The 24,187-nt window shown below is 48.7% G+C and overlaps 1 non-coding gene and 1 pseudogene across 1 annotated transcript; both read right to left on the bottom strand.

The window, feature by feature from the left end:
• Positions 1-22,653: 22,653 nt before the first annotated feature.
• On the bottom strand, positions 22,654-22,825 carry LOC130481252 (U2 spliceosomal RNA; annotated as a pseudogene).
• A 934-nt stretch (positions 22,826-23,759) lies between these two features.
• LOC130481247 (U2 spliceosomal RNA) lies at positions 23,760-23,950 on the bottom strand. Its single transcript, XR_008933447.1, has one exon. It is a non-coding gene; the product is annotated as a U2 spliceosomal RNA (small nuclear RNA).
• Positions 23,951-24,187: the final 237 nt, after the last annotated feature.

Consider the following 24,187-nt stretch of genomic DNA (forward strand, 5'->3'; position numbering starts at 1 on the left):
CATAATTTTATAGACCTCTATCATATATCTCCTTAACCACCTTCTTTCCAAGCTAAACAGCCCTAAGTATTTCAACAGCTCCTCATAGGGCCGTTGCTCTATAAACTTTCCTCTAGGCTTCTGTTCACCCGATAGGTAAAGTTTCCTCAAATGGGTATTAATAAGTAGAGTGCTTCAATGGTTAATGATGGCTGGGGCTCATAGACAGAGAACGTATCAGGTATGCTTGGCAGAAGGAACAGCACTGCATAATGGCTAGTCTTGCACTAAGATCGGAGACCATCAGGTTGGAAACAGCACTCCACCATGTAAGCTCACCAGGTGGGCTTGGGACAGCCACTCTTGGCCTAACCTACCTCAAAGGGTTGTTATGAGGATGAACACACAGGCACATATGAAGCTGCCTCATACTGAATCAGACCCTTGGTCCATCAAAGTCAGTACTGTCTACTCCGACCAGCAGCAGCTCTCCAGGGTCTCAGGCAGAGGTCTTTCACATCAATTTCTTGCCTGGTTCCTTTAACTGGAGATGCTGGGGATTGAACCTGGGACCTCCTGCATGCCAAGCAGACGCTCTACCACTGAGCTACAGCCCCTCCCCTAACAGGATAACAGTGGAGGAGGGGGAAATAATGTTGTAAGCAGCTTTGGGTCCCTATTGGGGAGGAAAGCAGGGCATAAATATCTAGAAGAAGGTTTTTATATGCGGACTTTCTCTACCACTTAAGGAAGAATCAAACCGGCTAACAATCGCCTTCCCTTCCTCTCCCCACAACAGACACCCTGTGAGGTAGGTGGGGCTGAGAGACCTGTAAGAGAGCTGTGACTAGCCCAAGGTCACCCAGCAGGCTTCATGTGGAGGAGTGGGGAAACCAACCCAGTTCACCAGATTAGAGTCCACCGCTCTTAACCAGCACACCACGCTGGCTCTCTAAATCGATAAATAAATGGTTTGGCAGACTTGGAAGGCGGCCCATAAAGGAAAAGGAGGGCTGAAGAGGGATTCTGGAAGGTTTTCTTGAAGGAATCCTTTGGCCTTTCCATGAGTTATGCAGGCAGCCAGAACTCCAGACCCTGAGAAGCCTTATTTATCTCCCCACCACCAACGCCACTGCCATCGCTTCTCCTTCAGACACTTCCCACGTGCTTCCGAGCACACAATATGGACACATCTACACATTTTTAATAGAGAAAAAAAGCAGAGTTCCAGCAGAGACGGCGTCAAGTTCGGGAGCACGACTGGAGGCCTCCTCTCACTTATGCTGACGTGAAATCCAAGATGGCCCGCACACACTCCCAAATTTATCCCCACTAGAAGCATTTCGTCGCAAGCTTCAGCCTGCAGGGCGACAAGGAACCTCTGAAAACAGTTACTGCCTGGTTCGTGCCCTGACTTGAGGCACACACAGCCTGCCTGGGCCAACACTTGGCTGGAAAATGTTAGCTCTGCTCCATGCAGACGGCAGGAGGAAGTAAAGTGGCTTTAGAATGAGGTAGGCAAAAAGTGAAACCGTGGGGAACTGTGTATGCATGCGTGTGTGCAAAATTTGGGAAGAAGCAAACAGCAGGCGTACAAACCAGCCTTATACCAAGCCAGACTAATTGCCCATCTAATTCAGTATCGTCTGCTCCAGCTGGCTGCTCAGGGACTTCCCAATGAGAGGTCTTCTAAAGAAAACTGCTTTTGAACGGAAACCCTTTTTTTTAATGGGCGATTCCAGGAACTGAACCTGGACCCTTCCATATTCAAAGCATGCGTTCTGCCACTGAGCCACGGCTCTTAAGGGAAGGCATGTCAAATCCAGGAATGGATTTCAGATGTTTTCATCGCACGTCGCTCTCACTCTCTCTGTGCTTGAAGCGGTCCAAATACGATAAGACAACTCAGGTTAAACAGAAATGCAGTCATTTAAAACAACCAAAGCTCCTTTCGGAGACGAAAGCTAAGCACAAACACAAGAGTTGTCTTAGAGCAAATGCCAACAGGATAGATCATGGAAATCTTTAGGAACCACAAGATCCTTGTTCCTTGCTGCAACAGGCTTTCTTGGGGCAAACCTGTGAATGAGAGCTCATTTCCACGAACACATGAAGCTGCCTTATACTGAATCAGACCCTTGGTCCATCAAAGTCAATATACACAGACTGGCAGCGGCTCTCCAGGGTCTCAGGCAGAGGTCTATCACATCACCTACTTGCCTAGTCCCTTTAACTGGAGGTGCCGGGGATTGAACCTGGGACCTTTTTTGCATGCCAAGCAGACACTCTACCACTGAGCCACGGCACCCCCCCCCACGAAAGCCCAAAGCGTAGGTCTGCACTACACGCAACTCACCAAGCCAAAAGCATCCCACCACCTACCCATCACAGCCCACACATTGCTCAGAAACCCATTCCTTCCCCCCACTTTTGAAGTCACGGATTTGCTGAGCCTCTCATGAACCATACAGAGCTGGCGGGTGGCATTTGGCGTGGCAGGCCACAAGTTGCACTCTCCCCTCTGTTGCAGGCTGGGCAACAGAGAATTGGGTTGCCTCGAGCCAGGAAAGCAGTAAAAATGCAAAATGGACATGGGCTGTTACCTCTGCCAAGGCACGCAAAAAATGGCCTACCACTCCCAGTGATTCAGCAGGACGGAGAACTTTCACTCTCCACCAAAATCTCAGCCTGGTGCAAAGTACAAAAAACTAGCAAACAGCAGCAAGGCACAGAGCAATTCAGTGAACAAGCATATGTACACAATTAGCGTAACAGAATTTCTAAGTGCCGTTTGCAGCAATGTGCTTCACCGTTGGCATCACATTCAAGCGGGTCCCAGGGCAGAACATGGACTTTGAGCATAAGCAGTCCCAGGTTGAGGCCCTGGCGTCTCCGACTACAGGTTGACAACAAACCTCTGACCGAAGCTCTTGAAGTCAGTGCCCACCAGGGAAGGCAGTAATGGGTTGGCTGGACCTCTGTTTCAAAGGATGGCAGAGGAGCCAAGAGCCCTATTGAATCATGCCAACAGACTACCTAGTCCGCCATCCCATCTCCAAAAATGGCCTATGTGAACACATACACACGAACACATGAAGCTGGCAGCGGTTCTCCAGGGTCTCAGGCAGGGGTCTTTCACCTACCTAGTCCCTTTAACTGGAGATGCCAGCGATTGAACCTGAGACCTTCTGGGTGCCAAGTAGATGCTCCACAAACTGAGCCTCTAGAAGACCTACAAACACGCAGCCTCCCCCCTTGATGTTACTCACCAGCAATTGATATTCAAAGGTACACTGCCTCTGAAGACAGAGGTTCTATGTAGCCATATGGCCTAATTGCCATTGATGGATCTCTGCCACCCTATTATAGTCGTATGAGGATTTGGGACTATAAGCTTCCTTGGGGGCAGAGAACCTGACAGGGATGTTTTTAGAAAATAGCTTTAGTTATGTTGCTCTGTAAGGCGGCAAATACTTTGAAGGTACCGTTCATATGAAAAGCAGCAGCCAACACTGAGAAAAATACAGGGCTGGGAGGAAGCAGTTAATAAACTAGGTAAAGGGGTTATTTGCTTCATTTACACCCAGCCTCTCCTCCCAGTGGGGACCCAAAGCAGCTTGCATCATTCTCTTCTCCATTTCATGCTCACAACAACTCTGTGAGGTGGGTTCGGCTGAGAGTGAGTGACTGGCCCAAGGTTAACCAGTAAGCTTCCATGGCAGAGCGGGGATTCAAACTACTACACCACATATAGAAAGGATTGTTAGTGGGAGCTAACAGTTACAAGGAGAAAAGGGAAGGCAGGTTGGAAGAGGAACTGGAGAAGGCAAGAGGAGGAGGGATCTGCTCTAGGAAGATGATGAGAAATCCTGAGCATATCAACAAAACATCTGAAGCTGCCTTGTCCCAAACCAGTCTATCCAGCCCCACATTGTCTGCTTTATGCTCCAGAACCTCAAGCGCAGACAGATATCTCGCAATGGGTAGCCGTGTTAGTCTGTCATTAACAGTACAAAAGAGCAAGAGTCCAGTAGCACCTTGAAGACTAACATTTCTGGCAGGGTACAAGCTTTCGTGAGCCACAGCTCACTTCTTCAGATACAGGCAGATATCTGTAGCCCTGCTTCCCAAGATCCGTTTAGCTGGAAACTGAATCTGGGCCTTCTACATGCAAAAACGCATGTGGCTTTACCACTGAGCAGTGGCCCTTCCAATGGGGGCAGGGAGGTGATGTGGAGAAACAGAAGAGATAAACAGTATTTGGAGGGGGGAATCAGCAATAAGGCGACTTCAACAGGGGATTCCATAGGATGGCATTTAGCAAGGAGGAGAGGAAAGGGAGAAGGGAACTTAATAGGGAAAGAGAAGGGGCACAGAAAGCAACAGAATTGAAGGAAGGAGAAAGACCATGCGAAGGAACGGTGGTGGGGTCAGAGTTGCCGTGACAGACGAAGGGAACAGGCTGCAAAGGAGGAAGATAAATCCTGAACACAGAACAGCCAAGCAGGAGAAGGAAGCTAAGAACATAAGAAAAGCCATGCGGGAGCAGACCATGGCCCACCAGGCCCAACAGTCTGTTCACACATTGGCCAACCCGGTGCCTCTAGGAAGCCCCCAAACAAGATGACTGCAGCAGCATTATCCTGCCTGTGTTCCACAGCGCCTAAGATAATAGGCATGCGCTTCTGATACTGGAAAACATAAGAATGTAAGAAAGGCCCTGCCGGATCAGACCGAGGCCCATCAAGTCCAGCAGTCTGTTCACACAGTGGCCAACCAGGTGCCTCCAGGAAGCCCACAAGCAAGACGACTGCAGCAGCACCATCCTGCCTGTGTTCCAAAGCACCTAATATAATAGGCATGCTCCTCTGATCCTGGAGAGAATACATATGCATCATGATGACTAGTATCCTTTTTGACTAGTAGCCATGGCTAGCCCTCTCCTCCATGAACACGTCCATTCCCCTCTTAAAGCCTTAAGAACATAAGAAAGGCCCTGCTGGATCAGGCCAAGGCCCATTGAGTCCAGCTGTCTGTTCACACAGTAGCCAACTGGGCGCCTCTAGGAAGCCCCCAAACAAGACGACTGCAGCAGCACCATCCTGCCTGTGTTTCTCAGCACCTAATATGATAGGCATGCTCCTCTGATCCTGGAGAGAACATAAGATCATAAGAAAGGCCATGCTGGGTCAGACCGAGGTCCATCAAGTCCAGCAGTCTGTTCACACAGTGGACAACCAGGTGCCTCCAGGAAGCCCACAAGCAACATTATCCTGCCTGTGTCCTAATATAACAGGCCTGCTCTTCTGACCCTGGAGAGAATAGGTATGCATCAGGATGACTAGTATCCTTTTTGACTAGTAGCCATGGCTAGCCCTCTCCCCCATGAACACGTCCCCTCCCCTCTTACAGCCTTGCCAGGTGGGGGGAAGGCGACTGGGAGAGAGGAAGCGCCTCTGCAGCCACGCGTTCAATAAACCGTGGGGCGCAAGGAGAGAGACCCTATGGAGGACCGCCGGGGGGGGGGAAGGCGGAACTGGGGCTCCAGCCGGTGCCCCCGAGGCCTGCCCGGGAAAGGCCCCCGCCTCGCTCCTGGGCAACGCCTCCACGTCGCCACAGGGCAGCCAAGACGTCACGGCGCCCTGACGTCAGAGCACACTCACCCGACGTCGCATGCCCGCAGCCTTTGCACCGCGCCGCTCTGCGGGGCGACTCGCCGCCGTCCTCGCCGCCTGCCAGGTGCCTCCTGCCTCCGCGCGCGCCTGATGCTTCCTCGCCCTGCCGGCCGCGGCCGCGCCCACCCCGCTTCCGATTGGCTGCCGCAGACGCCCGCCGCTTTCTCATTGGCGGGTACCGGAGACGCCTCCGTTTTCTCTCATTCGGGCCCCGCCTCCTCATCCGACCCTTCCCCTGCGGCCCGCCTTCCTGTCACTCACCCGCAGTTCAAGCCTGGCGCCTTCTCGCCACACGTCCCGCCCATTCTGGCGATTCTCGTCTTCTCATAGGTCAGCGTGTCTCTCGTCGCTTGGCTCCTACCGGTTGGTTGACACGCCGGTCTTTGTTGCAGCGCGTCCCGCCCGCTTCGCCTATTCGCGCTCTCCATTGGCTGCCTCCTCCTGCCCCCTCGCTCCTACTGGCTCTTCGCTACGCTAATCTCTTCTTTAACTCCTTCTTTAACGCTGATTGGCTGTCAGTGTCATGGTCAGGGAGGGGGCGTGTCACGCAAATGATTCATTCATCAAATGCGCAAAATCAAAGAACTGAATGTACAAGCTGTAACTGTTTGTTCATCTAAGGCTGGGAGGGTGTAATTGAGTCATTTGGTGGTTCTGTAAACCTACTTTGTATTTATCATAATCATAGAATCTCAGAGTTGGAAGGGGCCATTGAGGCCATCTAGTCCAACCCCCTGCCTAATGCAGGATCAGCCTTGAGCATCCCTGACAAGTGTTTGTCCAGCCTCTGCTTAAAGACTGCTAGTGAGGAGGAGCTCACCACCTCCCTAGGGAGCTGATTCCACTGTCAAACAACTCTTACTGTAAAAAAATGTTTCCTAATCTCCAGCTGATACCTTTCCTCCCACAATTTAAACCCATTATTGTGAGTCCTATCCTCTGCTGCCGACAGGAACAGCTCCCTTTCCTCCTCTAAGTGACAGCCCTTCAAATAATTCAAGAGAGCAATCATGTCCCCCCTCAGCCTCCTCTTCTCCAGCCTTTCCTCATAAAAATATTAAAAATATGTTTGGTGGTGGTGTAAAGGGCCATTAACTCGTAGCTGACTTCATGGTGACCCGGTAGGGGTTTCAAGGCAGTAGTAGACCAACAGAGATGGTGTGAGCACTTGCCCCGTGACAGTCCCATAAACAACATCCACAGACAAGTAGTCCAAAAGAAAGTTGATTTATTGGAGAATCCACAGGTTAACAGTAGCTAGGAATCAAGATGGCACTTATGAGAACTAAAAGCTTAGTGCTGGGTATAAACAAAATAATACAGAATAACACAGGAAACCATGGCAACCCCCCTCCCGCCGGAATAAGTTCCCACGAAGTTCAGAGTCAAAATACATAGTTGGCAGTTGACCGTTGGTGAGCCTGACCTTGGGCAGCACCTGGTGAAAGCACAACATTCTCGGTCAGACTATGCCTGGCATTCTCTGAACATCGCCCAGGCTAGGCCTGACAGATGGTTTGCCATTGCCTTCCTCTGCATAGCAACCCTGATCTTTTTTGGTGGTCTCCCATCCAAGGACTAACTATGGCTGACCCTGCTTAGCTTCCGAGAACTAGCAGTTGACTGAATAACAAATGGATTCGGGAGTCTTTAAAAAAATTCTTGTTAGGGTTCTCCTACTGTATTTCAAAATGAAGATAGTTTCAGAGGGTAGCCAAGTTGGTCTGCAGTAGAACAGTTAGATTTGAATCCAGTAGCATTTTAGAGACCCACAAGAGCTTATATCCTAAAACTTTTGTTGGTCTCTGAAGTGCTACTGGACTCAAATCTGTTTTACTTCAACATGGAATCTGTTTGTGGCTCTTTCACCCTTCACTGTAAATATTTATTGTAACAGTAATTATTATTAACTAGAACTGAATAAACAAGTTAGTATGATAAGACAAAAATATTTTAAAAAATAAAATAATCTGCACACCTAATCTATATTGCTTTGTTGTGATTCAAGTGGTTTTTTGTTGTTAAGACTAAAGACAGCCTAATGTATTTTTGCCCTGACCTGGATGGCCCAGGCTAGCTTGATCTTGTCAGATCTCGGAAGCTAAGCAGGGTCAGCCCTGGTTAGTATTTGGATGGGAATACCCAAGGAATACCAGGGTTGCTGTGCAGAGGAAGGCACTGGCAAACCACCTCTGTTAGTCTCTTGCCATGAAAACCCCAAAAAGGGGTTGCCATTAGTCGGCTGCGACTTGACGGCATTTTACACACACACAATGTATTTTTAAAAAGCATTTCAAGAACTGTCGAAGGCTTTCACGGTCAGAGTTCATTGGTTCTTGTAGGTTATCCGGGCTGTGTGACCGTGGTCTTGGTATTTTCTTTCCTGACATTTCGTCAGCAGCTGTGGCAGGCATCTTCAGAGGAGTAACATTTCAAGAACTGTTTGGACTAGTTTTGGTTGCAAGTTTGGTTGCTTGAAATAGCTGCAGGCTTCATCACTGTAAATGTGGTTTTGTGATTAAATTTTATAACCTGGTCTGAGCCATTGGGGAATGGGGAAGGTAATGTGTGTTGTGTTACATGCTGTCAAGTGGTTTACCATTGCCTTCTTCTGCACAGTGCTAACACGGTTAGCTGTAACAGCACAGCTACTGTCTATGAAAGATGCTCTGCCAATGTCACCTTCCACTACTGCTGCTGCCCAGTAGCTAGCCTTCAAGGATTCCTCTGCCCCCATCACCACTGGAACTGCCTGTTCTCTTCTGCTGATGTGGTCCTTGATCCCCAAAGGGAGTGGACGCATCTTCATCTGTTGTCTCAGCTGGGACCATTCCGCCTTGAGTGACTCTGCCAGGAGTTTAGCCTCTTGACACGAATCTGGGCCTCTTACAGTATTGCTCCCAGCTTAATTGACACACACAAACTCCCTCACCACATTAAGGTGTGCATCCCAAAGGGGGAGAACGTAATAAATAATATTAAATCGACACACACATCCCTGGCCGTTATTTTAATCTCCTTTTAGATCAATTGAAATGTTGGGCTTGCTCTTTTGAATTTTTTTTTTTAAACAGATGGCAATTGTATCATGATTTGCAGCGTTTGGGAGTAAATGAGCATGCGCAGTCACATGGGCAAACCTGCATGTGCCATACCACCCTCCCATGTTCTCTGCATTAACGTGTTCTCCAGTGTACAAATGCTCCCTTCCCTTGGTTTACCAGGAATTTCAGCCACCTGCAAGGAAGCCCAGTATTTACCACTAGATGGAGCTAGAGCTACATGTTGCAAGATCTTTCCCCACAATCTTGGAATTAATTAGAGCCATAGTTTTCAAACTTTCAAAGGTTAATCATTTTCCCACATTGCTTAATATATCCAGAAAGGGTGGGCTAAAATTCTAGAGAGAGATGATACTGAAGCTGGCAGAAACAGCAGCAAAGCTTCACATTCCTCAGAACTACTGTATTAAGTATGCAACCAGGCAAGGGAAATTCAGAAGCTTCATCCAAAGTAGTTTCTCCCCACTTCTGCATAATTCCCTGGCTGTTTTCAAGCAGGATTCTGTGTAATTTCTAGCCTTCTTATAATATCACCAGTCAATTAATGTCCAACCCACAGAGCTTTTCACACATCAGAAACTGCAGCAGGGTCAGTCGAGCCACCTGTGTGCTAGGTTGGAATGCACATACTCACACCCTCAGTTCCTTATTCCCATGGGTTGGCCTTGGGCATCACAAAGATTTAGGCCAGGTAAAGGTTGAGATATACATATAAAAAAAAAGTCCAGCCTCCAAGTCAGAGAAGTTAATGATTTGGGGTGGCCCCAGAGGTATGCAGGAGCCCCGTGGCGCAGAGTGGTAAGCTGCAGTACTGCAGTCCAAGCTCTGCCCACGACCTGAGTTCGATCCCAACGGAAGTTGGTTTCAGGTAGCCGGCTTGAGGTTGACTCAGCCTTCCATCCTCTTGAGGTCGGTAAAATGAGGACCCAGTTTGCTGGGGGTAAAGGGAAGACAACTGGGGAAGGCACAGGCAAACCACGCCATAAACAAAGTCTGCCTAGTAAACATTGGGATGTGACGTCACCCCATGGGTCAGGAATGACCTGGTGCTTGCACAGGGAACCTTTACCTTTTACCAGAGGTATGAAAACTTTACATCCTTATGCAAGATGATCTCACAATGGGGTGAATATGGAAATGGGATCCAGGAACCAACTTCAGCCTCGTAAAGCACCTGTGCTCAGGAGGGCATTATTATAAAGGGATTAGAATTGTAGTGTAAGGGCAGCACAGGAGGCCACTTTTAAAAGGGAACAGTCTGTTGCAATGTTTATTGTATCCATGCCCTTCTTTTGATTGTATTATCTTTAACCTTTGTAACCCATTTTCTGCCTTATGGTATGCTATAGCTTTAGGGTTGCCAGGTCCCTCTTCGCCATCGGCGGAAGGTTTTGGGGGTGGAGCCTGAGGAGGGTGTGGTTTGGAGAGGGGAGGGACTTCAATGCCATAGAGTCCAATTGCCAAAGGAGCCATTTTCTCCAGGGGAACTGATCTCGATCGGCTGGAGATCAGTTGTAATAGCAGGAGATCTCCTGCTACTACCTGGAGGTTAGGAAAACAGCTGGAGATAAAGTGTACAAAGGTAACAAAGTTCTTATATTGTGCTTAAATGACAATAACATACAAAAGTGGAATACATAAACACTAACACATCACAAATATATACAATATATACAATACATGTTTGATGCAGTCTCTGTGCAACAGAATAATGCAATTTTCTTGGTATATATTTGTAGCCAATATGTCTTTCAATGGTCCAAAAGGTACACATTCAAACAATCCCAAAAGTTCATATATTGGGAGTAGATGGGGGACGGCCGTTTCAAGGTTGCTGCTATACTTTGGAGTATCCTTCGGGGAACCAGTGAATTAGTCTGATGGTGTACTAGATAAAAATTACTTGGAAACATAACTTTGAATGAATTTGGGGATGAAGAAAAGCCCTTGAAACGGCCATCCCCCATCTACTCCCAATATATGAACTTTTGAGATTGTTTGAATGTGTACCTTTTGGACCATTTAAAAACATATTGGCTACAAATATATACAAGAAAATTGCATTATTCTGTTGCACAGAGACTGCATCAAACATGTATATATTTGTGATGTGTTAGTGTTAATGTATTTCACTTTTGTATGTTATTGTCATTTAAGCACAATATAAGAACTTTGTTACCTTTGTACACTTTATCTCCAGTGCTGTTTTCCTAACCATATGGGTATAGGCACGGAGGTGCCCTCCATTTCGGATTGTAACTACCTGGAGGTTGGCAACCCTACACGGCTTACTATAAAGTAGTGCCATCAAGGCTGAAGGGTAGGGTTGCCAACCCCCAGGTACTCAGCATAGATGTGAAAAGGTGTATACAAAGTGCAAAATTTTATAATGCTACACGATAACACAATACACAATACACCATATATACAGTTGTAATACAAACAACACAAAGAAGTGCATCACCAACAAGCAGCCAAAGAACAATATACAGTCCCAAGTTTGTACAGTCCTGCACAAGGGATTAACAATTCCTTGAAGGGTAGGTGTATACAGTCAACACTGGTCCCACGAAGGTTTCCACGAAGTGGAGATGTAAACCGACCCCAAAAACCTCCCGCCGGTAGCGAAGAGGGACCTGGCAACCCTACTGAAGGGGTACAAATAAGGTCCACCTCACTACAGAAGAGGTCCACCTTTTAACCCCTTCGGATAATATCTGGGAACAGGAGAGGAAGCCCCCAAGTCACCCTCGTGCTTCTTCAAAATGTCCAGTGGCTCTCTGTCTTCCAAAAAGAAAGGGGTTGGGTGAGAACGTGGCTCAAGCAATTGGTTCCCATGACGCACCAGTCATCCTGCCTGTGAGTCAACCACGGGCTACACCACCAAACTGGTCACAAGGACCCCCGCTTCCCACAAGTCCTTCCATACATCAAATCCTCGTGACTTCGGGCCTAAAAGGAAGGAACTGCTTGCAACGCAGCCTGAGTCAAAGTCCTGCTGGACACTCCAGCTCATCTGCTGCTGGTGCCTGGCGCCCTGCTGAGGGGAAGAGGAGCAACATGGGGAATAAATCACAAAATGGATGGGGGTCGCTTCGCGAGGCGGCACGGTTGCGCCACGGTCCCAGGCACAGTTGCTCTTGGCCACACCTTCAGCCGCGGTGGCCTCCTCGATGGCGGTGGCCAGGGTCGAGTCCTTCTTGGCAACGACGTGGCGGACCTTTTCGTTGCGGAGACTGAAGGTGAGCCGGTCCCAAAGGGTGTCACTGAGGTCAGGGAAGGTGCACAACCTCACGATCTGGCGCAGCGCGGCGAGGTACTCGGCAATGGATTATCCGGGTTCCTGGTCCCGCAAGTGGAAATCCAGGCAACGGGCCATCTGGGTGGGCTGCGGTGCAAAGTGTTCGCCGAGCGCCTTCATGATGTCGTCAAACGGAGTGTTGGTGACCCTATGAATTAATGTCCTCAAAAACATCCTCTCATTAACAACCTTGCTCAGGTCTTGCAAACTGAGAGCCGTGGCTTCCTTGATAGAGTCAATCCATCTCTTGTTGGGTCTTCCTCTTTTCCTGCTGCCTTCTACTTTTCCTAGCATTATTGTCTTTTCCAGTGACTCTTGTCTTCTCATGATGGGAACAAAGTACGACAGCCTCAGTTTAGTCATTTTAGCTTCTAGGGTAAGTTGAGGCTTGATTTGATCCAGAACCCATTGTACTCGCATTCATGTGGCACATTTAATGTTCAGAGTTCTTTGGGTAATTCACAGTCATAAGAAGAGCCCTCCTAGATCACTCCAGTAGTCCATCTAGTCCAGCATCCTGTTTCACACCGTGGCCAGACAGTTGCCCTGGATAACAAGGAGGCCACAGAGGCCAAGACCCTGCCCTGAGGTTGCTCCCTACTGCCTTTGAATGTGGAGGTTTACTTTAGTCGCCATGGCTAGTAGTCACTGATGGACCTTTCCTCCATGAATCTAACCCCCCTTTAAAGTCATCGGTGTCCATGGCCATCACTATGTATATGTCAAGCGTTTCAAGTCAACTCCCATGGGGTTGCCATACGTCAGCTGCGACTTGACGGCACTTTCCACCATAAGGGGCTTGACCATGTACTTTTCCCACTTCTGTGCCAAAGTGAACCTTCAATTACTTGAAGGGCTGTCATACAGAGGAGGGCGGCCACCACTGAGCCACGGCCCCTTCCTCCTGCAGCCTAAGCCTTATGCATCCTCAGAAAAAACTGCACACATTTTCCGCAGTGCTCTGTGACTGATCCTTCCTCTCATATTCACACCGTCTCAGAATACATGATGAAGTCTTTGCATTATTCCTCCCCCCACCCCCAGGAGTCACTTGCTTCTGGAACCAGTTTCCCAGCACCTTGCTTTTTAAGCCTAATACTGCTGAGCCTCAAAGCTTTTGAGAGCATTAACTCTATGTCAAATACAGGGGTTAATCTTCAGCCCGGCTTTCTGCTCTAGGGGCCAGAGCCCGATAACCCTGCCGAAACAGATACCGGTGAGCCGGCAGATGGGGCAACCAGGGGCTCTAAGGCCCTCATCCAAGTGACCTCTTTCCCCTTTGGCTGTTCATGCTGGCAAACGTTTCCTTTGCTCTTTGCCCCATGACATGTGTCTTGGGCACAGATCGACCTTTGCCCAGACACAGAAGCAAAGTTCTTGTTGGATCAGCAATCAGATAAGAGACTGGCGCAGAGAGTCCAAACGGATGGGTTCAGGTCCGCAAGAGGGAACCCCTCCTCCTCGCCCGAGGGTGAATCACCCTGCAAAAGGGGAAGGAAAAGCTACACACACTCCCTTTGCAACCGGCTACCAGCTGTACCAGATTGCAACCAGCCGCTCTGAAATCCCGCACTTCCTGACGCAGCCATGACCAACAGCAGGAGGTTCCGGAGGTCCTGCTCGTTGCGGGTGACCAAATCCCCCAGCCTCTTGGACTATGCCTCAGGAAGCTGTTACGACCACCTGGAAGAGGCAGATCTCGCCAAGGGAACCCGGGGTGCGGTTGTCAGGCAAAGCGGCCTGATCCCCCGCACGGAAGAGACCCCAACAATCACTTCCCAGAGCAAAGGAAACTGGCGAAGAGCTACCAGCCTGCGGGTCCCAAAGGTCAGGGGAGAAGAAGCCGTGACAGTGGGAGAAGCGGCCCACTCCTTGGGCCACGACGATGGACAGCTGCTCATCGGGGAGGCCCACGGAAAGGCCGGGAGCAAAATGAAGAAATGTAAACAGGTGAGAAGCAGGAGCAACCCCCAGATCAGGACTTGTTGGGGCATTGCTGACTGAGCAGAGGGGGGAAGGCATGGCCCGTTCTCATGCAATTAGCTGCAGCGTTAGCTGCGGAAATTGGCAAGTGCAGAGTAGCACTATCACCTAGGGTTGCCAGGTCCCTCTTCGCCGCCGGCGGGAGGTTTTTGGGGAGGAGCCTGAGGAGGGCGGGGTTTGGGGAGGGGAGGGACTTCAATGCCATAGTCCAGTTGCCAAAGCGGCCATTTTCTCCAGGGGAACTGATCTCGATCAGCTGGAGATCAGTTGTAATAGCAGGGGATCTTCTACTACCTGGAGGTTGGCAACCCTTCTATCACCCGCTGATGTCTGTCCGTCAAGATGTTGGTTGGAAACACAAAGGTGCAAATAAGGGTGGCATCCCAACGCTCGCTTCTGCCAAGTTATTCCGTACCCAGCAGTTTGGCCAATTGGCAGGGCAGGGGTAATGTTTTAGAAATGGGACAGGAGAAACTTGGGGTGGCAAGATTCTCAAAGTGTCCAGGCCCTCTCCATGATCCACAGAAGATTAAAAATGTAAGAAAGTGTCCTATTTTAAGGGAACATGTTGCAGAATAATTTGTTATATCCCATTGAATTCCCTCCCCTCCCCAAACCCTGCCCTCCCCAAGCTCCAGCTCCCAAATCTTCCCCAAATCTCCAGGAATTTCCCAACCCAGAGATGGCAACCCTCCCTTAGGCCCAGGATCATGACACTAATTTTGTTTTTTAGTTGTAGCACTTATGATGAATCCATTCTTTGGTACTAACCTGGATGCTGTAAGATCCTGGAGGCATGCTAGTCCATTTCACATTTTCTACTGTTTTATAGGGTTCCCAACCTGGGGCTGGGAAATTCATAGAGATTGGGAAGTAGAACTTGGTGAGGGTGGGGTTTGGGTAGGGAAGGGGTCTTGGCAGGGTTTAATGTCATAGAGTCCACCCTCTAAAGTAGCCATTTTCTCCAGGGGAACTGATCCTTATAGTCTGGACATTGCTTGTAATTCTTGGAGATTTCCAGGAGCCACCTGGAGGCTGGCAACCATAGCTGAACAACAAACCAACAAAAGGACTGTGGGTACCCAGAAGATTAGTTTTTATTTGATGCATTATTTTATTTGTGTACTATCTTGCTATACCGCATTCCAGGAGTTTGATGTGGTTGCCACTATCAATGAAATCATAATAATCCAATAAAACCATTTACATCCAGCTAAGTAAACCAGCAGCAATAAAACTAAACATACGTCGAGTAATCAAAATTCCATAAAACTACTGTTTGTTTTTTTAAAATGTTTATAAGCCATCTTTCTCCCAACCAAGCCCAAAGCTGGCATGAAACATATAAAAGCAAAATAAATGACTGAATTAAAAGTGATCTTAAAAATATCAAAATTTGCAGTAAGGAAGATGGGGAAAGAATAACAGCACCTGTACATGGCAAAAAAAAAAATTAAACAGTTCAGAAATGCCAGGGCAAACAGTCAAGGAATTAAACGGTCATGACATTTTGGGAATCAAAAGGTCATTAAATTTGGCACTAGATAAGAGTGTTCTGGAAAGGATATTCAAAAGGCTAAAAGAGAAAAGATACCTCCTCGCCTCTGAGGAGAGGGGCAGACAAAAAAAAAAAGATTGTCAGGTATTTTGGAGACGGGAAGACTACAGTCTGTCTGTCTCATATCCCTGGAACTGCCCACATCTCTGGTTAGTGCCCTTCAATGAATGCAAACAGTGGAAGTGCAACACAGTGGTGCTAGAAGACTATGGAATGAATGGGGTACCCAGGAACACATGAAGCTGCCTTCTACTGAATCAGACCCACCAGTTGATCAAGGTCAGTAGTGTCCACTCAGACAGGCAGTGGCTCTCCAGGGTCAGGCAGAGGTCCTTGATATCACCTACTATCTGAAGCTTTTAACTGGAGAGGCCAGGGCTTAAACAAACCTGGGACCTTCTGCGTACCAAATAGATGCTCTGCTACTGAGCCACAGCCCCTCCCAAGTAGGTCTGCCATATTTCTGTGCAAAGGTAGAGAATATGCACTTGAGCTTTCCATAGAAATGATAACGGAAAGTTACCCTCCTTGCCTTTCAGGTTCTTTTGGTGGGATCAGGTAATTTCCCCTCATCCCTACCAAGTGGAGGTAACATTGCATGCATCTGATGAAGTGGCCGGCATAAGCCACAAAACGTATGCAACAATAAATTCATTAGTATTTCGGGTGCCACGAGATTCTTTTTGCTGCAACAGACTAACACAGCAACAGAATTTTTCTTTTCGGGACAAGTAGGGTAGAGGGAATAGGAAACAGGGAGCACTTGAGCCAGAGAGCTCCAAGACAAAAGCTCCAAGCATTAGTGTCTACTGTTTCTGGAGGTCCCAGTGCAACTCGACATTGACCCTGGGTCTTCATCAGCAGGGTGACAAGGAGAAATTCATCAGGTTAAACATTTGTCACAATGTCCCCATTTGTCACCATTTCTCTCCAGGATGAGAGGAGTGTGCCTATTACATTAGCTGCTGTGGAACACAGGCAGGATAATGCTACTGCAGTCGTCTTGTTTGTGGGCTTCCTAGAGGCACCTGGTTGGCCACTGTATGAACAGACTGCTGGACTTGATGGGCCTTGGTCTGACCCAGCATGGCCTTTCTTATGATCTTACGTTCTCTCTAGTATCAGAGGAGCATGCCTATTATTTTGGGTGCGGTGGAACACAGGCAGGATGGTGCTGCTGCAGTCGTCTTGTTTGTGGGCTTCCTAGAGGCACCTGGTTGGCCACTGTGTGAACAGACTGCTGGACTTGATGGGCCTTGGTCTGATCCAGCAGGGCCTTTCTTATGTTCTTATGTTGTTATTGGAACTGACACAGAAAAAAGGTTTTTTCTATTATGTTTGTCACTGAGCAAATAAGTGATGCAGGAATGCTGCTAGAAAGAGATGGGTCTCTCTCTCGTGTACAGGGGACATGGCTACCTCTTTCTGGCACAGCTTCCTCCAATAGCTGTTCATTAAGCAGAATTTCAACCTTCCCCTCACCTTAATGTTCTCAATATTCCATCCGTGCTGGAGCATATTGAGGCCTCATCATTCCCCCCCCATTGGTTAATATTTCAAGTTGTATTTTCCTGCAGACCTGGGGAATGCCCAGAATAGAGACCCCCATCTTGTCTGTCTCTTGGTTTTACTGATTTCATCATCCACACAGGGCCCAGTAAGTTTATTAGATAATATTGATGATTAGCCAATGATAGACATCTCTAATCCCCTATTAAAAAGATCTAAGCCAGTCGCCATTACCCACATTTTTGTGGCAGTGAATCCCACAGGTTAACTGTGTGTTGTGACAGATCACGATGAGTAGTCGTGTTAGTCTGTCTGTAGCACCTTAAAGACTAACACAATTTCTGGCAGGGTATGAGCTTTCATGAGCCACAGCTCACTTCTTCAGATACAGCTAGAATGAGAGTCCATCTATCCTTTAGAGGAGAATAAATTCAGACACCCAATGACAATAGCATGTAAATGTCAATAGCAGGTAAATGACATTAGCAGCCATGATTAGTTGTGTTATGCAGAGGGGTAGTAAAAGGTAAGGTAAAGGTCCCCTGTGCAAGTACCGGGTCATTCCTGACCCATGGGGTGACGTCACATCCCGACGTTTACTAGGCAGACTTTGTTTATGGGGTGGTTTGCCAGTGCCTTCCCCAGTCATCTTCCCTTTACCCCCAGCAAGCTGGATACTCATTTTCCTGACCTCGGAAAGATGGAAGGCTGAGACAACCTTGAGCCGGCTACCTGAAACCGACTTCCGTCGGGATCGAACTCAGGTCGTGAGCAAGAGGGGTAGTAGGCATGGAGAAATCAGCATTGGTAATGAATCCCAGGAGAGCCAATCCAGGAGAATGCATTGTCTTGAGCCTCCTTGTGTGTTGTGAGAAGGACTTTATATCTTGCAGATACTGCCAGTGAATCAATCCCGTTTGCCCCCCAGCAGGTAAAACGTGCGTTCCGTGAAGGCTGGGAGACCTTCGTCAGCAACCTATACAGCTTGACACTAAGCCGCCCAACCAGCACGCACACGACACGTCCACCGCAGCCTCCCGGAGGGCAATGAAGTGCCCAAAAACAGTGAACTTGGACTCACCTGTTTGTGCCACAAGTAGAACCTACCGATGGACTTTCTTGGTTGCATCCACATTGGTCTTTCCCCAATCCGTGTAAAAATGTCTGGTGCTGGCTCCTGAGCCTGTACAGAGTGTCTTAACTTTACCACTGAGCTCATTGAAAGCAGGACTTATCTGGAAGTAATCTCCTTCAAAGCAGTTGGGATAATTCTCAGTTTAGAGAGAGGAGCAGGGCCAGCCCTGAGCAGGTGGGAATGAGGATTTTTTGAGAAGTTGCGGGCGGGGGGGTGGGGGGAGAAAAAGGCTGCCTAAACTGTAAGCTGACAATTGTGACTTTGTGAAACCCACACCTCATAAACTTGGACGTCAAATAGGGCAACGGCAGGCTGCAACTTCCCTTCATCAGACCTCTCCTGCTGTGCCTCTTCCTATGGCAAAGAGAGCTGGAAGTCTGAAGGGGCATTTCCCCATCTATCAGCCAAGAGTAGGGTTGCCGACCTCCAGGAATTTCAACTGGTCTCCAGGTGACAGAGATCAGTTCTCCTGGCTGCTTTGGAAGGTGGGTTCTATGGCATTAGACCCCTGCTGAAGTCCCTCCTCTCCCCAAACCCCATCCTCCTCTGGCTCCATCCCCAAATCTTCAGGAATTTCCCAGTGCAGAGTTGGCAACCCTCAGAGTCTGTGGCTGGAAGGAGGCATTTTGTGGCCTTCTAAGGGTGAACACATGAAGCTGCCTTCTACTGAATCAGATCCTTGGTCTGTCAAAGTCAGTATTGTCTACTCAAACCGGCAGCGGCTCTCCGGGGTCTCAGGCTGAGGTCTTTCCCATCACCTACTTGCCTGGTCCCGTTTAACTGGAGATGCCGGGGTTTGAACCTGGGACCTTCTGCATGCCAAGCAGATGCTCTACCACTGAGCTGCAGCCCCTCCCCAGCTGTGGGGCCCAGCTGCTGCACTGGCTGAAATTCCCTGATCTTCCTCTTCCAGCCCCAACACAGCCCTAGCTTTCCCCCCGCCCCGCCATCCTTTCGCTCTTGTTTCCCCTCCAGGTAGACAGAGGTGATCGGATAGGCCTGGATTTCACTCCTTCCTTCCTTCGGCTCAGTTTCCCCATGCCAAGGCCCCACCTGAGTCATACTTTTCAGTCACCCGCTCACTGCACAACCTTATAGGGCTGGCAGCAACAAGGTTTGCCTCTCGGGGAATGAAGGGTTTGCAGCAAGAAAAAAAAACACGCATCTGGATATGAACGTGATCGATGACCGGAAGTGTTCCTGCGCCAATAAACCCAGACCCCGCCCCCAACCTTGGCTGGTCTCCTGAGAAACATTCCTGCTTTCGTGAGTTCATTTTGTGCCCAGCTTGTATAGGTTCATCTTCTAGGAAGGACGTAAAGCAGGGTAAGGTCTGGAACATAAGAATTTAATCTTCCCACAGTGGGGCATCATTTGTCATTTGGATGCCCTTTCAATTCAGGCTGTTAAAATTAGGGCATTAGGGACCAACAAGATTTTGGTGGTCGGCAGCTGCTGCTGGACCTTCAGTGCTTTTCCAAAGCAGGACACAAACAGCAGCAGCAGTGCTGCAACCAGGGTTGCCAACAGGCCTGGAGAAAAGAGTCCTGTCCCTTTAACAGAGGCTTGATGTGTGGAAATGGGCAACTGAAGCATTTCGGCATGGAGGGAAACAACATCCCAGTAAGCTTCTGTTAAAAGGACAGAACAGTTTTTCTCCAGGCAGCTGGCTGCCCTAGAAGCAGGGCCTATGCAAGAAGAAGAGTTGGTTTTTATATGCCGACTTTCTCTACCAGTTAAGGAAGAATCAAACCAGCTTACAATCATCTTCCCTTCCCACAACAGACCCCTTATGGGGTAGGTGAGGCTGAGAGTTCAGAGAGAACTGTGACTAGCCCAAGGTCACCCAGCTGGCTTCGTGTGGAGGAATGGGGAAACCAACCCGGTTCACCAGATTAGCCAGCTGGGTCTGAGCCGAGCCCCAGAGAGGCTTGCCAGGAGCGATGCTGGTCCAGCAGGCGATTCCCCATTGCTTCCTGCATCCCTGATGGCTGGGAGCTGGTTAAGTAAATCGGTGCCCTCCTTACTTTGCTGCCTCAAGCAGTCTCCTGATGGACTCAGCTGGAGAACCAGCCCTGCACTGATGGGAGGTGTTCTCAGTGCAAGGCCTCTGACAAAAGCCTCAGGGACTGGGAGGATTCCTACAGGAGTAGGCAGTCCCTAAGACAACCTCAGGTTCAGACTATTCAGGGCTTTAAGTTACAAAGGAGGAGTGAGCCAGTCTCAGCACTAGGAATAGTGTAACAGTCACTGTTGTTATTTATGTACTTAAATTCATTTTTCTTCATTTACCTTATTTATTGGAGCTTTTCGTGGAAATGCAGTGAAATGTCACATTTTATGGGCCTTTGGCCCTGCAAGAATAGAATCAGAGTTGGAAGGTAACACCATGGTCATCTAGTCCAACCCGCTGCACAATGCTGGGAATTCACAGCTACAGTACAGTTTTCTAGAATACAATTTGTTTTTCTGTGGAAACTGTGGATCTCCTAACTGAGATCATCAGATCTCAGAAGCTAAGCAGGGTCAGCCTTGATTAGTATTTGGATGGGAGACCACCAAGGAATACCAGAGTTGCTGTGCAGAGGAAGGCACTGGCAAACCACCTGTTAGTCTCTTGCCATGAAAACCCCCAAAAGGGGTCACCATAAGTCGGCTGCGACTTGACGGCACTTTACACACACATACAACTGTGGAAAGCGCTCCATGCATCCGATGAAGTGCCCTCTAAGTCCACAAAAAACTATACTTCCATCAGTCTTTCAGGTGACACAAGATTTAAAAAATAATAATATTTGCTTTACTGTACACCTTCCCCCCTCCACAAACACTTTTAATACCTTTGTTTGGAGGTCCCTTGGTGCATTTCTAACACAAGTGGAAGAAAAAAAGAGGGGAATAAAACCCAACCTAAAAACAAAAGCTGGGTACCCAAGGTTGGGTGAAAGGAAAATATAAATGAGTCTATGTATAAATACTGAAAGTATAATTTATTAGAAGAGCTATATAAAAGTTAAAATTATTTAAAAGCATTAAAATAGCACAATGAAATTTCCTGAGGTTGATAACTATAACCACATACGAAATGCGTTTCGGCCTATGGGGCCTTCATCAGTGGTTAATTAAAACCCTTTGTAAGCCTGCACACATTTACAGAAATGCATTAATGTATACAAATACAAACAGTTCAAACCCAACCAGGCATGTGTATATGTTGTCTGAAAAGATAGAACAATAATGGGTTAGTTGCCATCTATTTGAGAGCCCTTTATATAATTCTTGAAAGAGATGTTTGAAAAAATACTTACAAATTCTATTCTCAATTACTCCATCTGGTATAATAGGTTCTTGTTGTAAGAGGACGTGAGGGCAGCCACAGAGGATGTGGGGCAGGGTCTCATTGGGGTGCCTGCAACGCTGGCAGCGCTTGTCATGGTTCCCAAACCTGCCTGCCCTGTTGAGAGGGACGATGTTCAGGTGGGCCTGGTGTATGAAGCGCCAGTCGGCAAAGCAGGTGAAGTCTCCCCAGGAAAGGAAGTGGTTGCTGGCATCCCATTGAGCAGTGACTTCAAATACCTTGCCCTGGTCCGGCTTCTGTTGCAACTCGGCAGTGTACTTCCCTTTCATAGCACCCTTCAGAAGGTGTTCCAGAGACCGCCTCTGCCCAGCTTTGATGAGGGACAGTTTGGGAGGGCTGCCTTGACAAAGGGCCGCAGCAAGGGTGCTGGTGTCTTGGTCCCAGGCCCCCTAGCAGCCAATCCGCTCATTGAGGCACCGAGTGGCGTTCCTGGCAAGTGTCCAGAGGAAGACAAAGACCCCCTGTCCCGGCCAGACTTCCACAAACACATGAAGCTGCCTTATACTGAACCAGACCCTTGGTCCATCAGTCAGTATTGTCCACTCAGACCGGCAGCGGCTCTCCGGGATCTCAGTCAGAGGTCTTTCACATCCCCTACTTGCCTAGACCCTTTAACGGAGATGCCGGGGATTGAACCTGGGACCTTCTGCAAGCCAAGCAAATGCTCAACCACTGAGCCACAGCCCCTCCTCCAGGTAGTAAGGGAGGTCCTCACAGGTGGGGTTCCTCCACAGTCTATTCTGGGCCATAGTGCAAAGGGCATCATCTGCGATGGTCCTCATGGTGGGGTAGGGACAGGGGAGCAGGCAGAAGGCGTGGGTAACCACCATGTCGCAGAGGCCCCCATCTTCAGGTTCCAGTTACCCCCTAAGGATCATTCGTAACTCTCTTGGAAAGTTGAGCCACTTATTTAGCAGAGCCATGATATAGCAGTCAGCCCAGTTGAGAGGCTCTGAAGGAGAAAGTAGAGTTTATAGTTGGGGGGGAAATAAGAGAAGTAAAGAAAATTAAAAAAAATTATATCAGCAGGAAAAAGAAAATTGAAAGAAGAAATATTTCAATCTGTCTTTTAACCAGTGATATTCTCCCCGAGGGGAGGTGCACCGTTCCTGGAGGTACTGCAATACCAGGTCGATGCGTGGAGTGGACGGAGCAAGCCCCTATTCCATCTCCCAGTCCCAAAAATCCATTTAATATATAGTCCTCAGATAGAGGACGTATCAGATATTAAACTGATAAGAACAGATTGAGTTTTATTCAGAGAATGTTTCAAACAGTACAAACGGTAGGGAACATCGAGTCAATACAAACCAGTCCCGGAAAACGCGGGTGCATGCATTCTATGCGACAGTCATAAAGAGCAAAGACGACAGGAGATACTTCCGCATACACAGACTGTCCAGTAACTGATAAAATTGTCCAGAGTCCGTAGGGAGATATAGTCCATGGTGGGGGAGCAGGGCAAAGCCCTGGACCCTTCTCCGCGATTGTCCAGAGTCCATACGGATACAGTCCCAAGAGAGAGTAAGGAAAATTAGAAAAAGAAATTACAACAGCAGAAAAATAAGAAAACTGAGGCTATTGACTCATGGCCGTTTGCGGATTAATTTGTCCCTCTGAAATAGCACTCTTTCTCCAAAAAAATTGCACGCATGGGGGGAAAGGAGCGCATGACAGGAGCTGCAGCCACTCTCCTCCACCGATGTGTCTGGGCAGAGGGGAGGGGAAGCCAGCAGGAATGGAGGGGGGCAGGGAGGGGAAGCCAGTGGGGGGTGGAAGCTGTTGAAGCTGCTCCACGCCTCCACCCCCCCCAGGCTGGGGAGAGGGGAAGCTGGGGGTGTGGAAGCTGCCATGGTGGCTCTGCACGCCTCCACCCCACTGAGTGGGGGGGGGGAGCTGGTGGGGGGGTGGAGGCTAACGGGGCCGGGTGGAGTAAGAGAAAGCCGGAATGAAGGGAGGGAGAGAGAGAGAGACGACCGGGATGCTAAATGCTCTGCGAAGCTCTCACAGTTGCAGTGATCGTTTAATTTATATCGCTGCAATCCAGGACTTTGCAGACCCGGGGAAGTTCCGGTATTGGGTGGGTCGATCATGCAGGACAAGCCAAAGAGTTTAGAGGTATAAAAGGCTATGCATGCATGGCCTGAAAGAAGAAGAAATATTTCAATCTGTTTTTTAACCAGTGATATTCTCCCCGAGGGGAGGTGCACCGTTCCTGGAGGTACTGCAATACCAGGTCGATGCGTGGAGTGGACGGAGCAAGCCCCTATTCCATCTCCCAGTCCCAAAAATCCATTTAATATATAGTCCTCAGATAGAGGACGTATCAGATATTAAACTGATAAGAACAGATACTACACTTGATCTTAGCCAAAAGGCCGAGAAGCGATAAAGCTACCGCCTGGAAGACGGGTTCCCGTACCAGCCTGATGCCCTTCTGGGTTAAGAGAGCACAGCCACGCCCTGAGGTCCCCAACGCCACGGCCGGCCGGGGTCCCAAGAGCCCCCGGGGCATCCCAAAAACGCTGCTCTGTCCGCCTTGCAGGTCAGCAGCCTCCTGAAGGACACGTGTATGCCATAATTGGTAGGTTTTTCTCCCCTCTGTCGCTTCCGACTGCCCGGGCTCG

Source organism: Euleptes europaea, chromosome 7 (assembly GCF_029931775.1).
Source record: "Euleptes europaea isolate rEulEur1 chromosome 7, rEulEur1.hap1, whole genome shotgun sequence".
NCBI lineage: Eukaryota > Metazoa > Chordata > Lepidosauria > Squamata > Sphaerodactylidae > Euleptes > Euleptes europaea.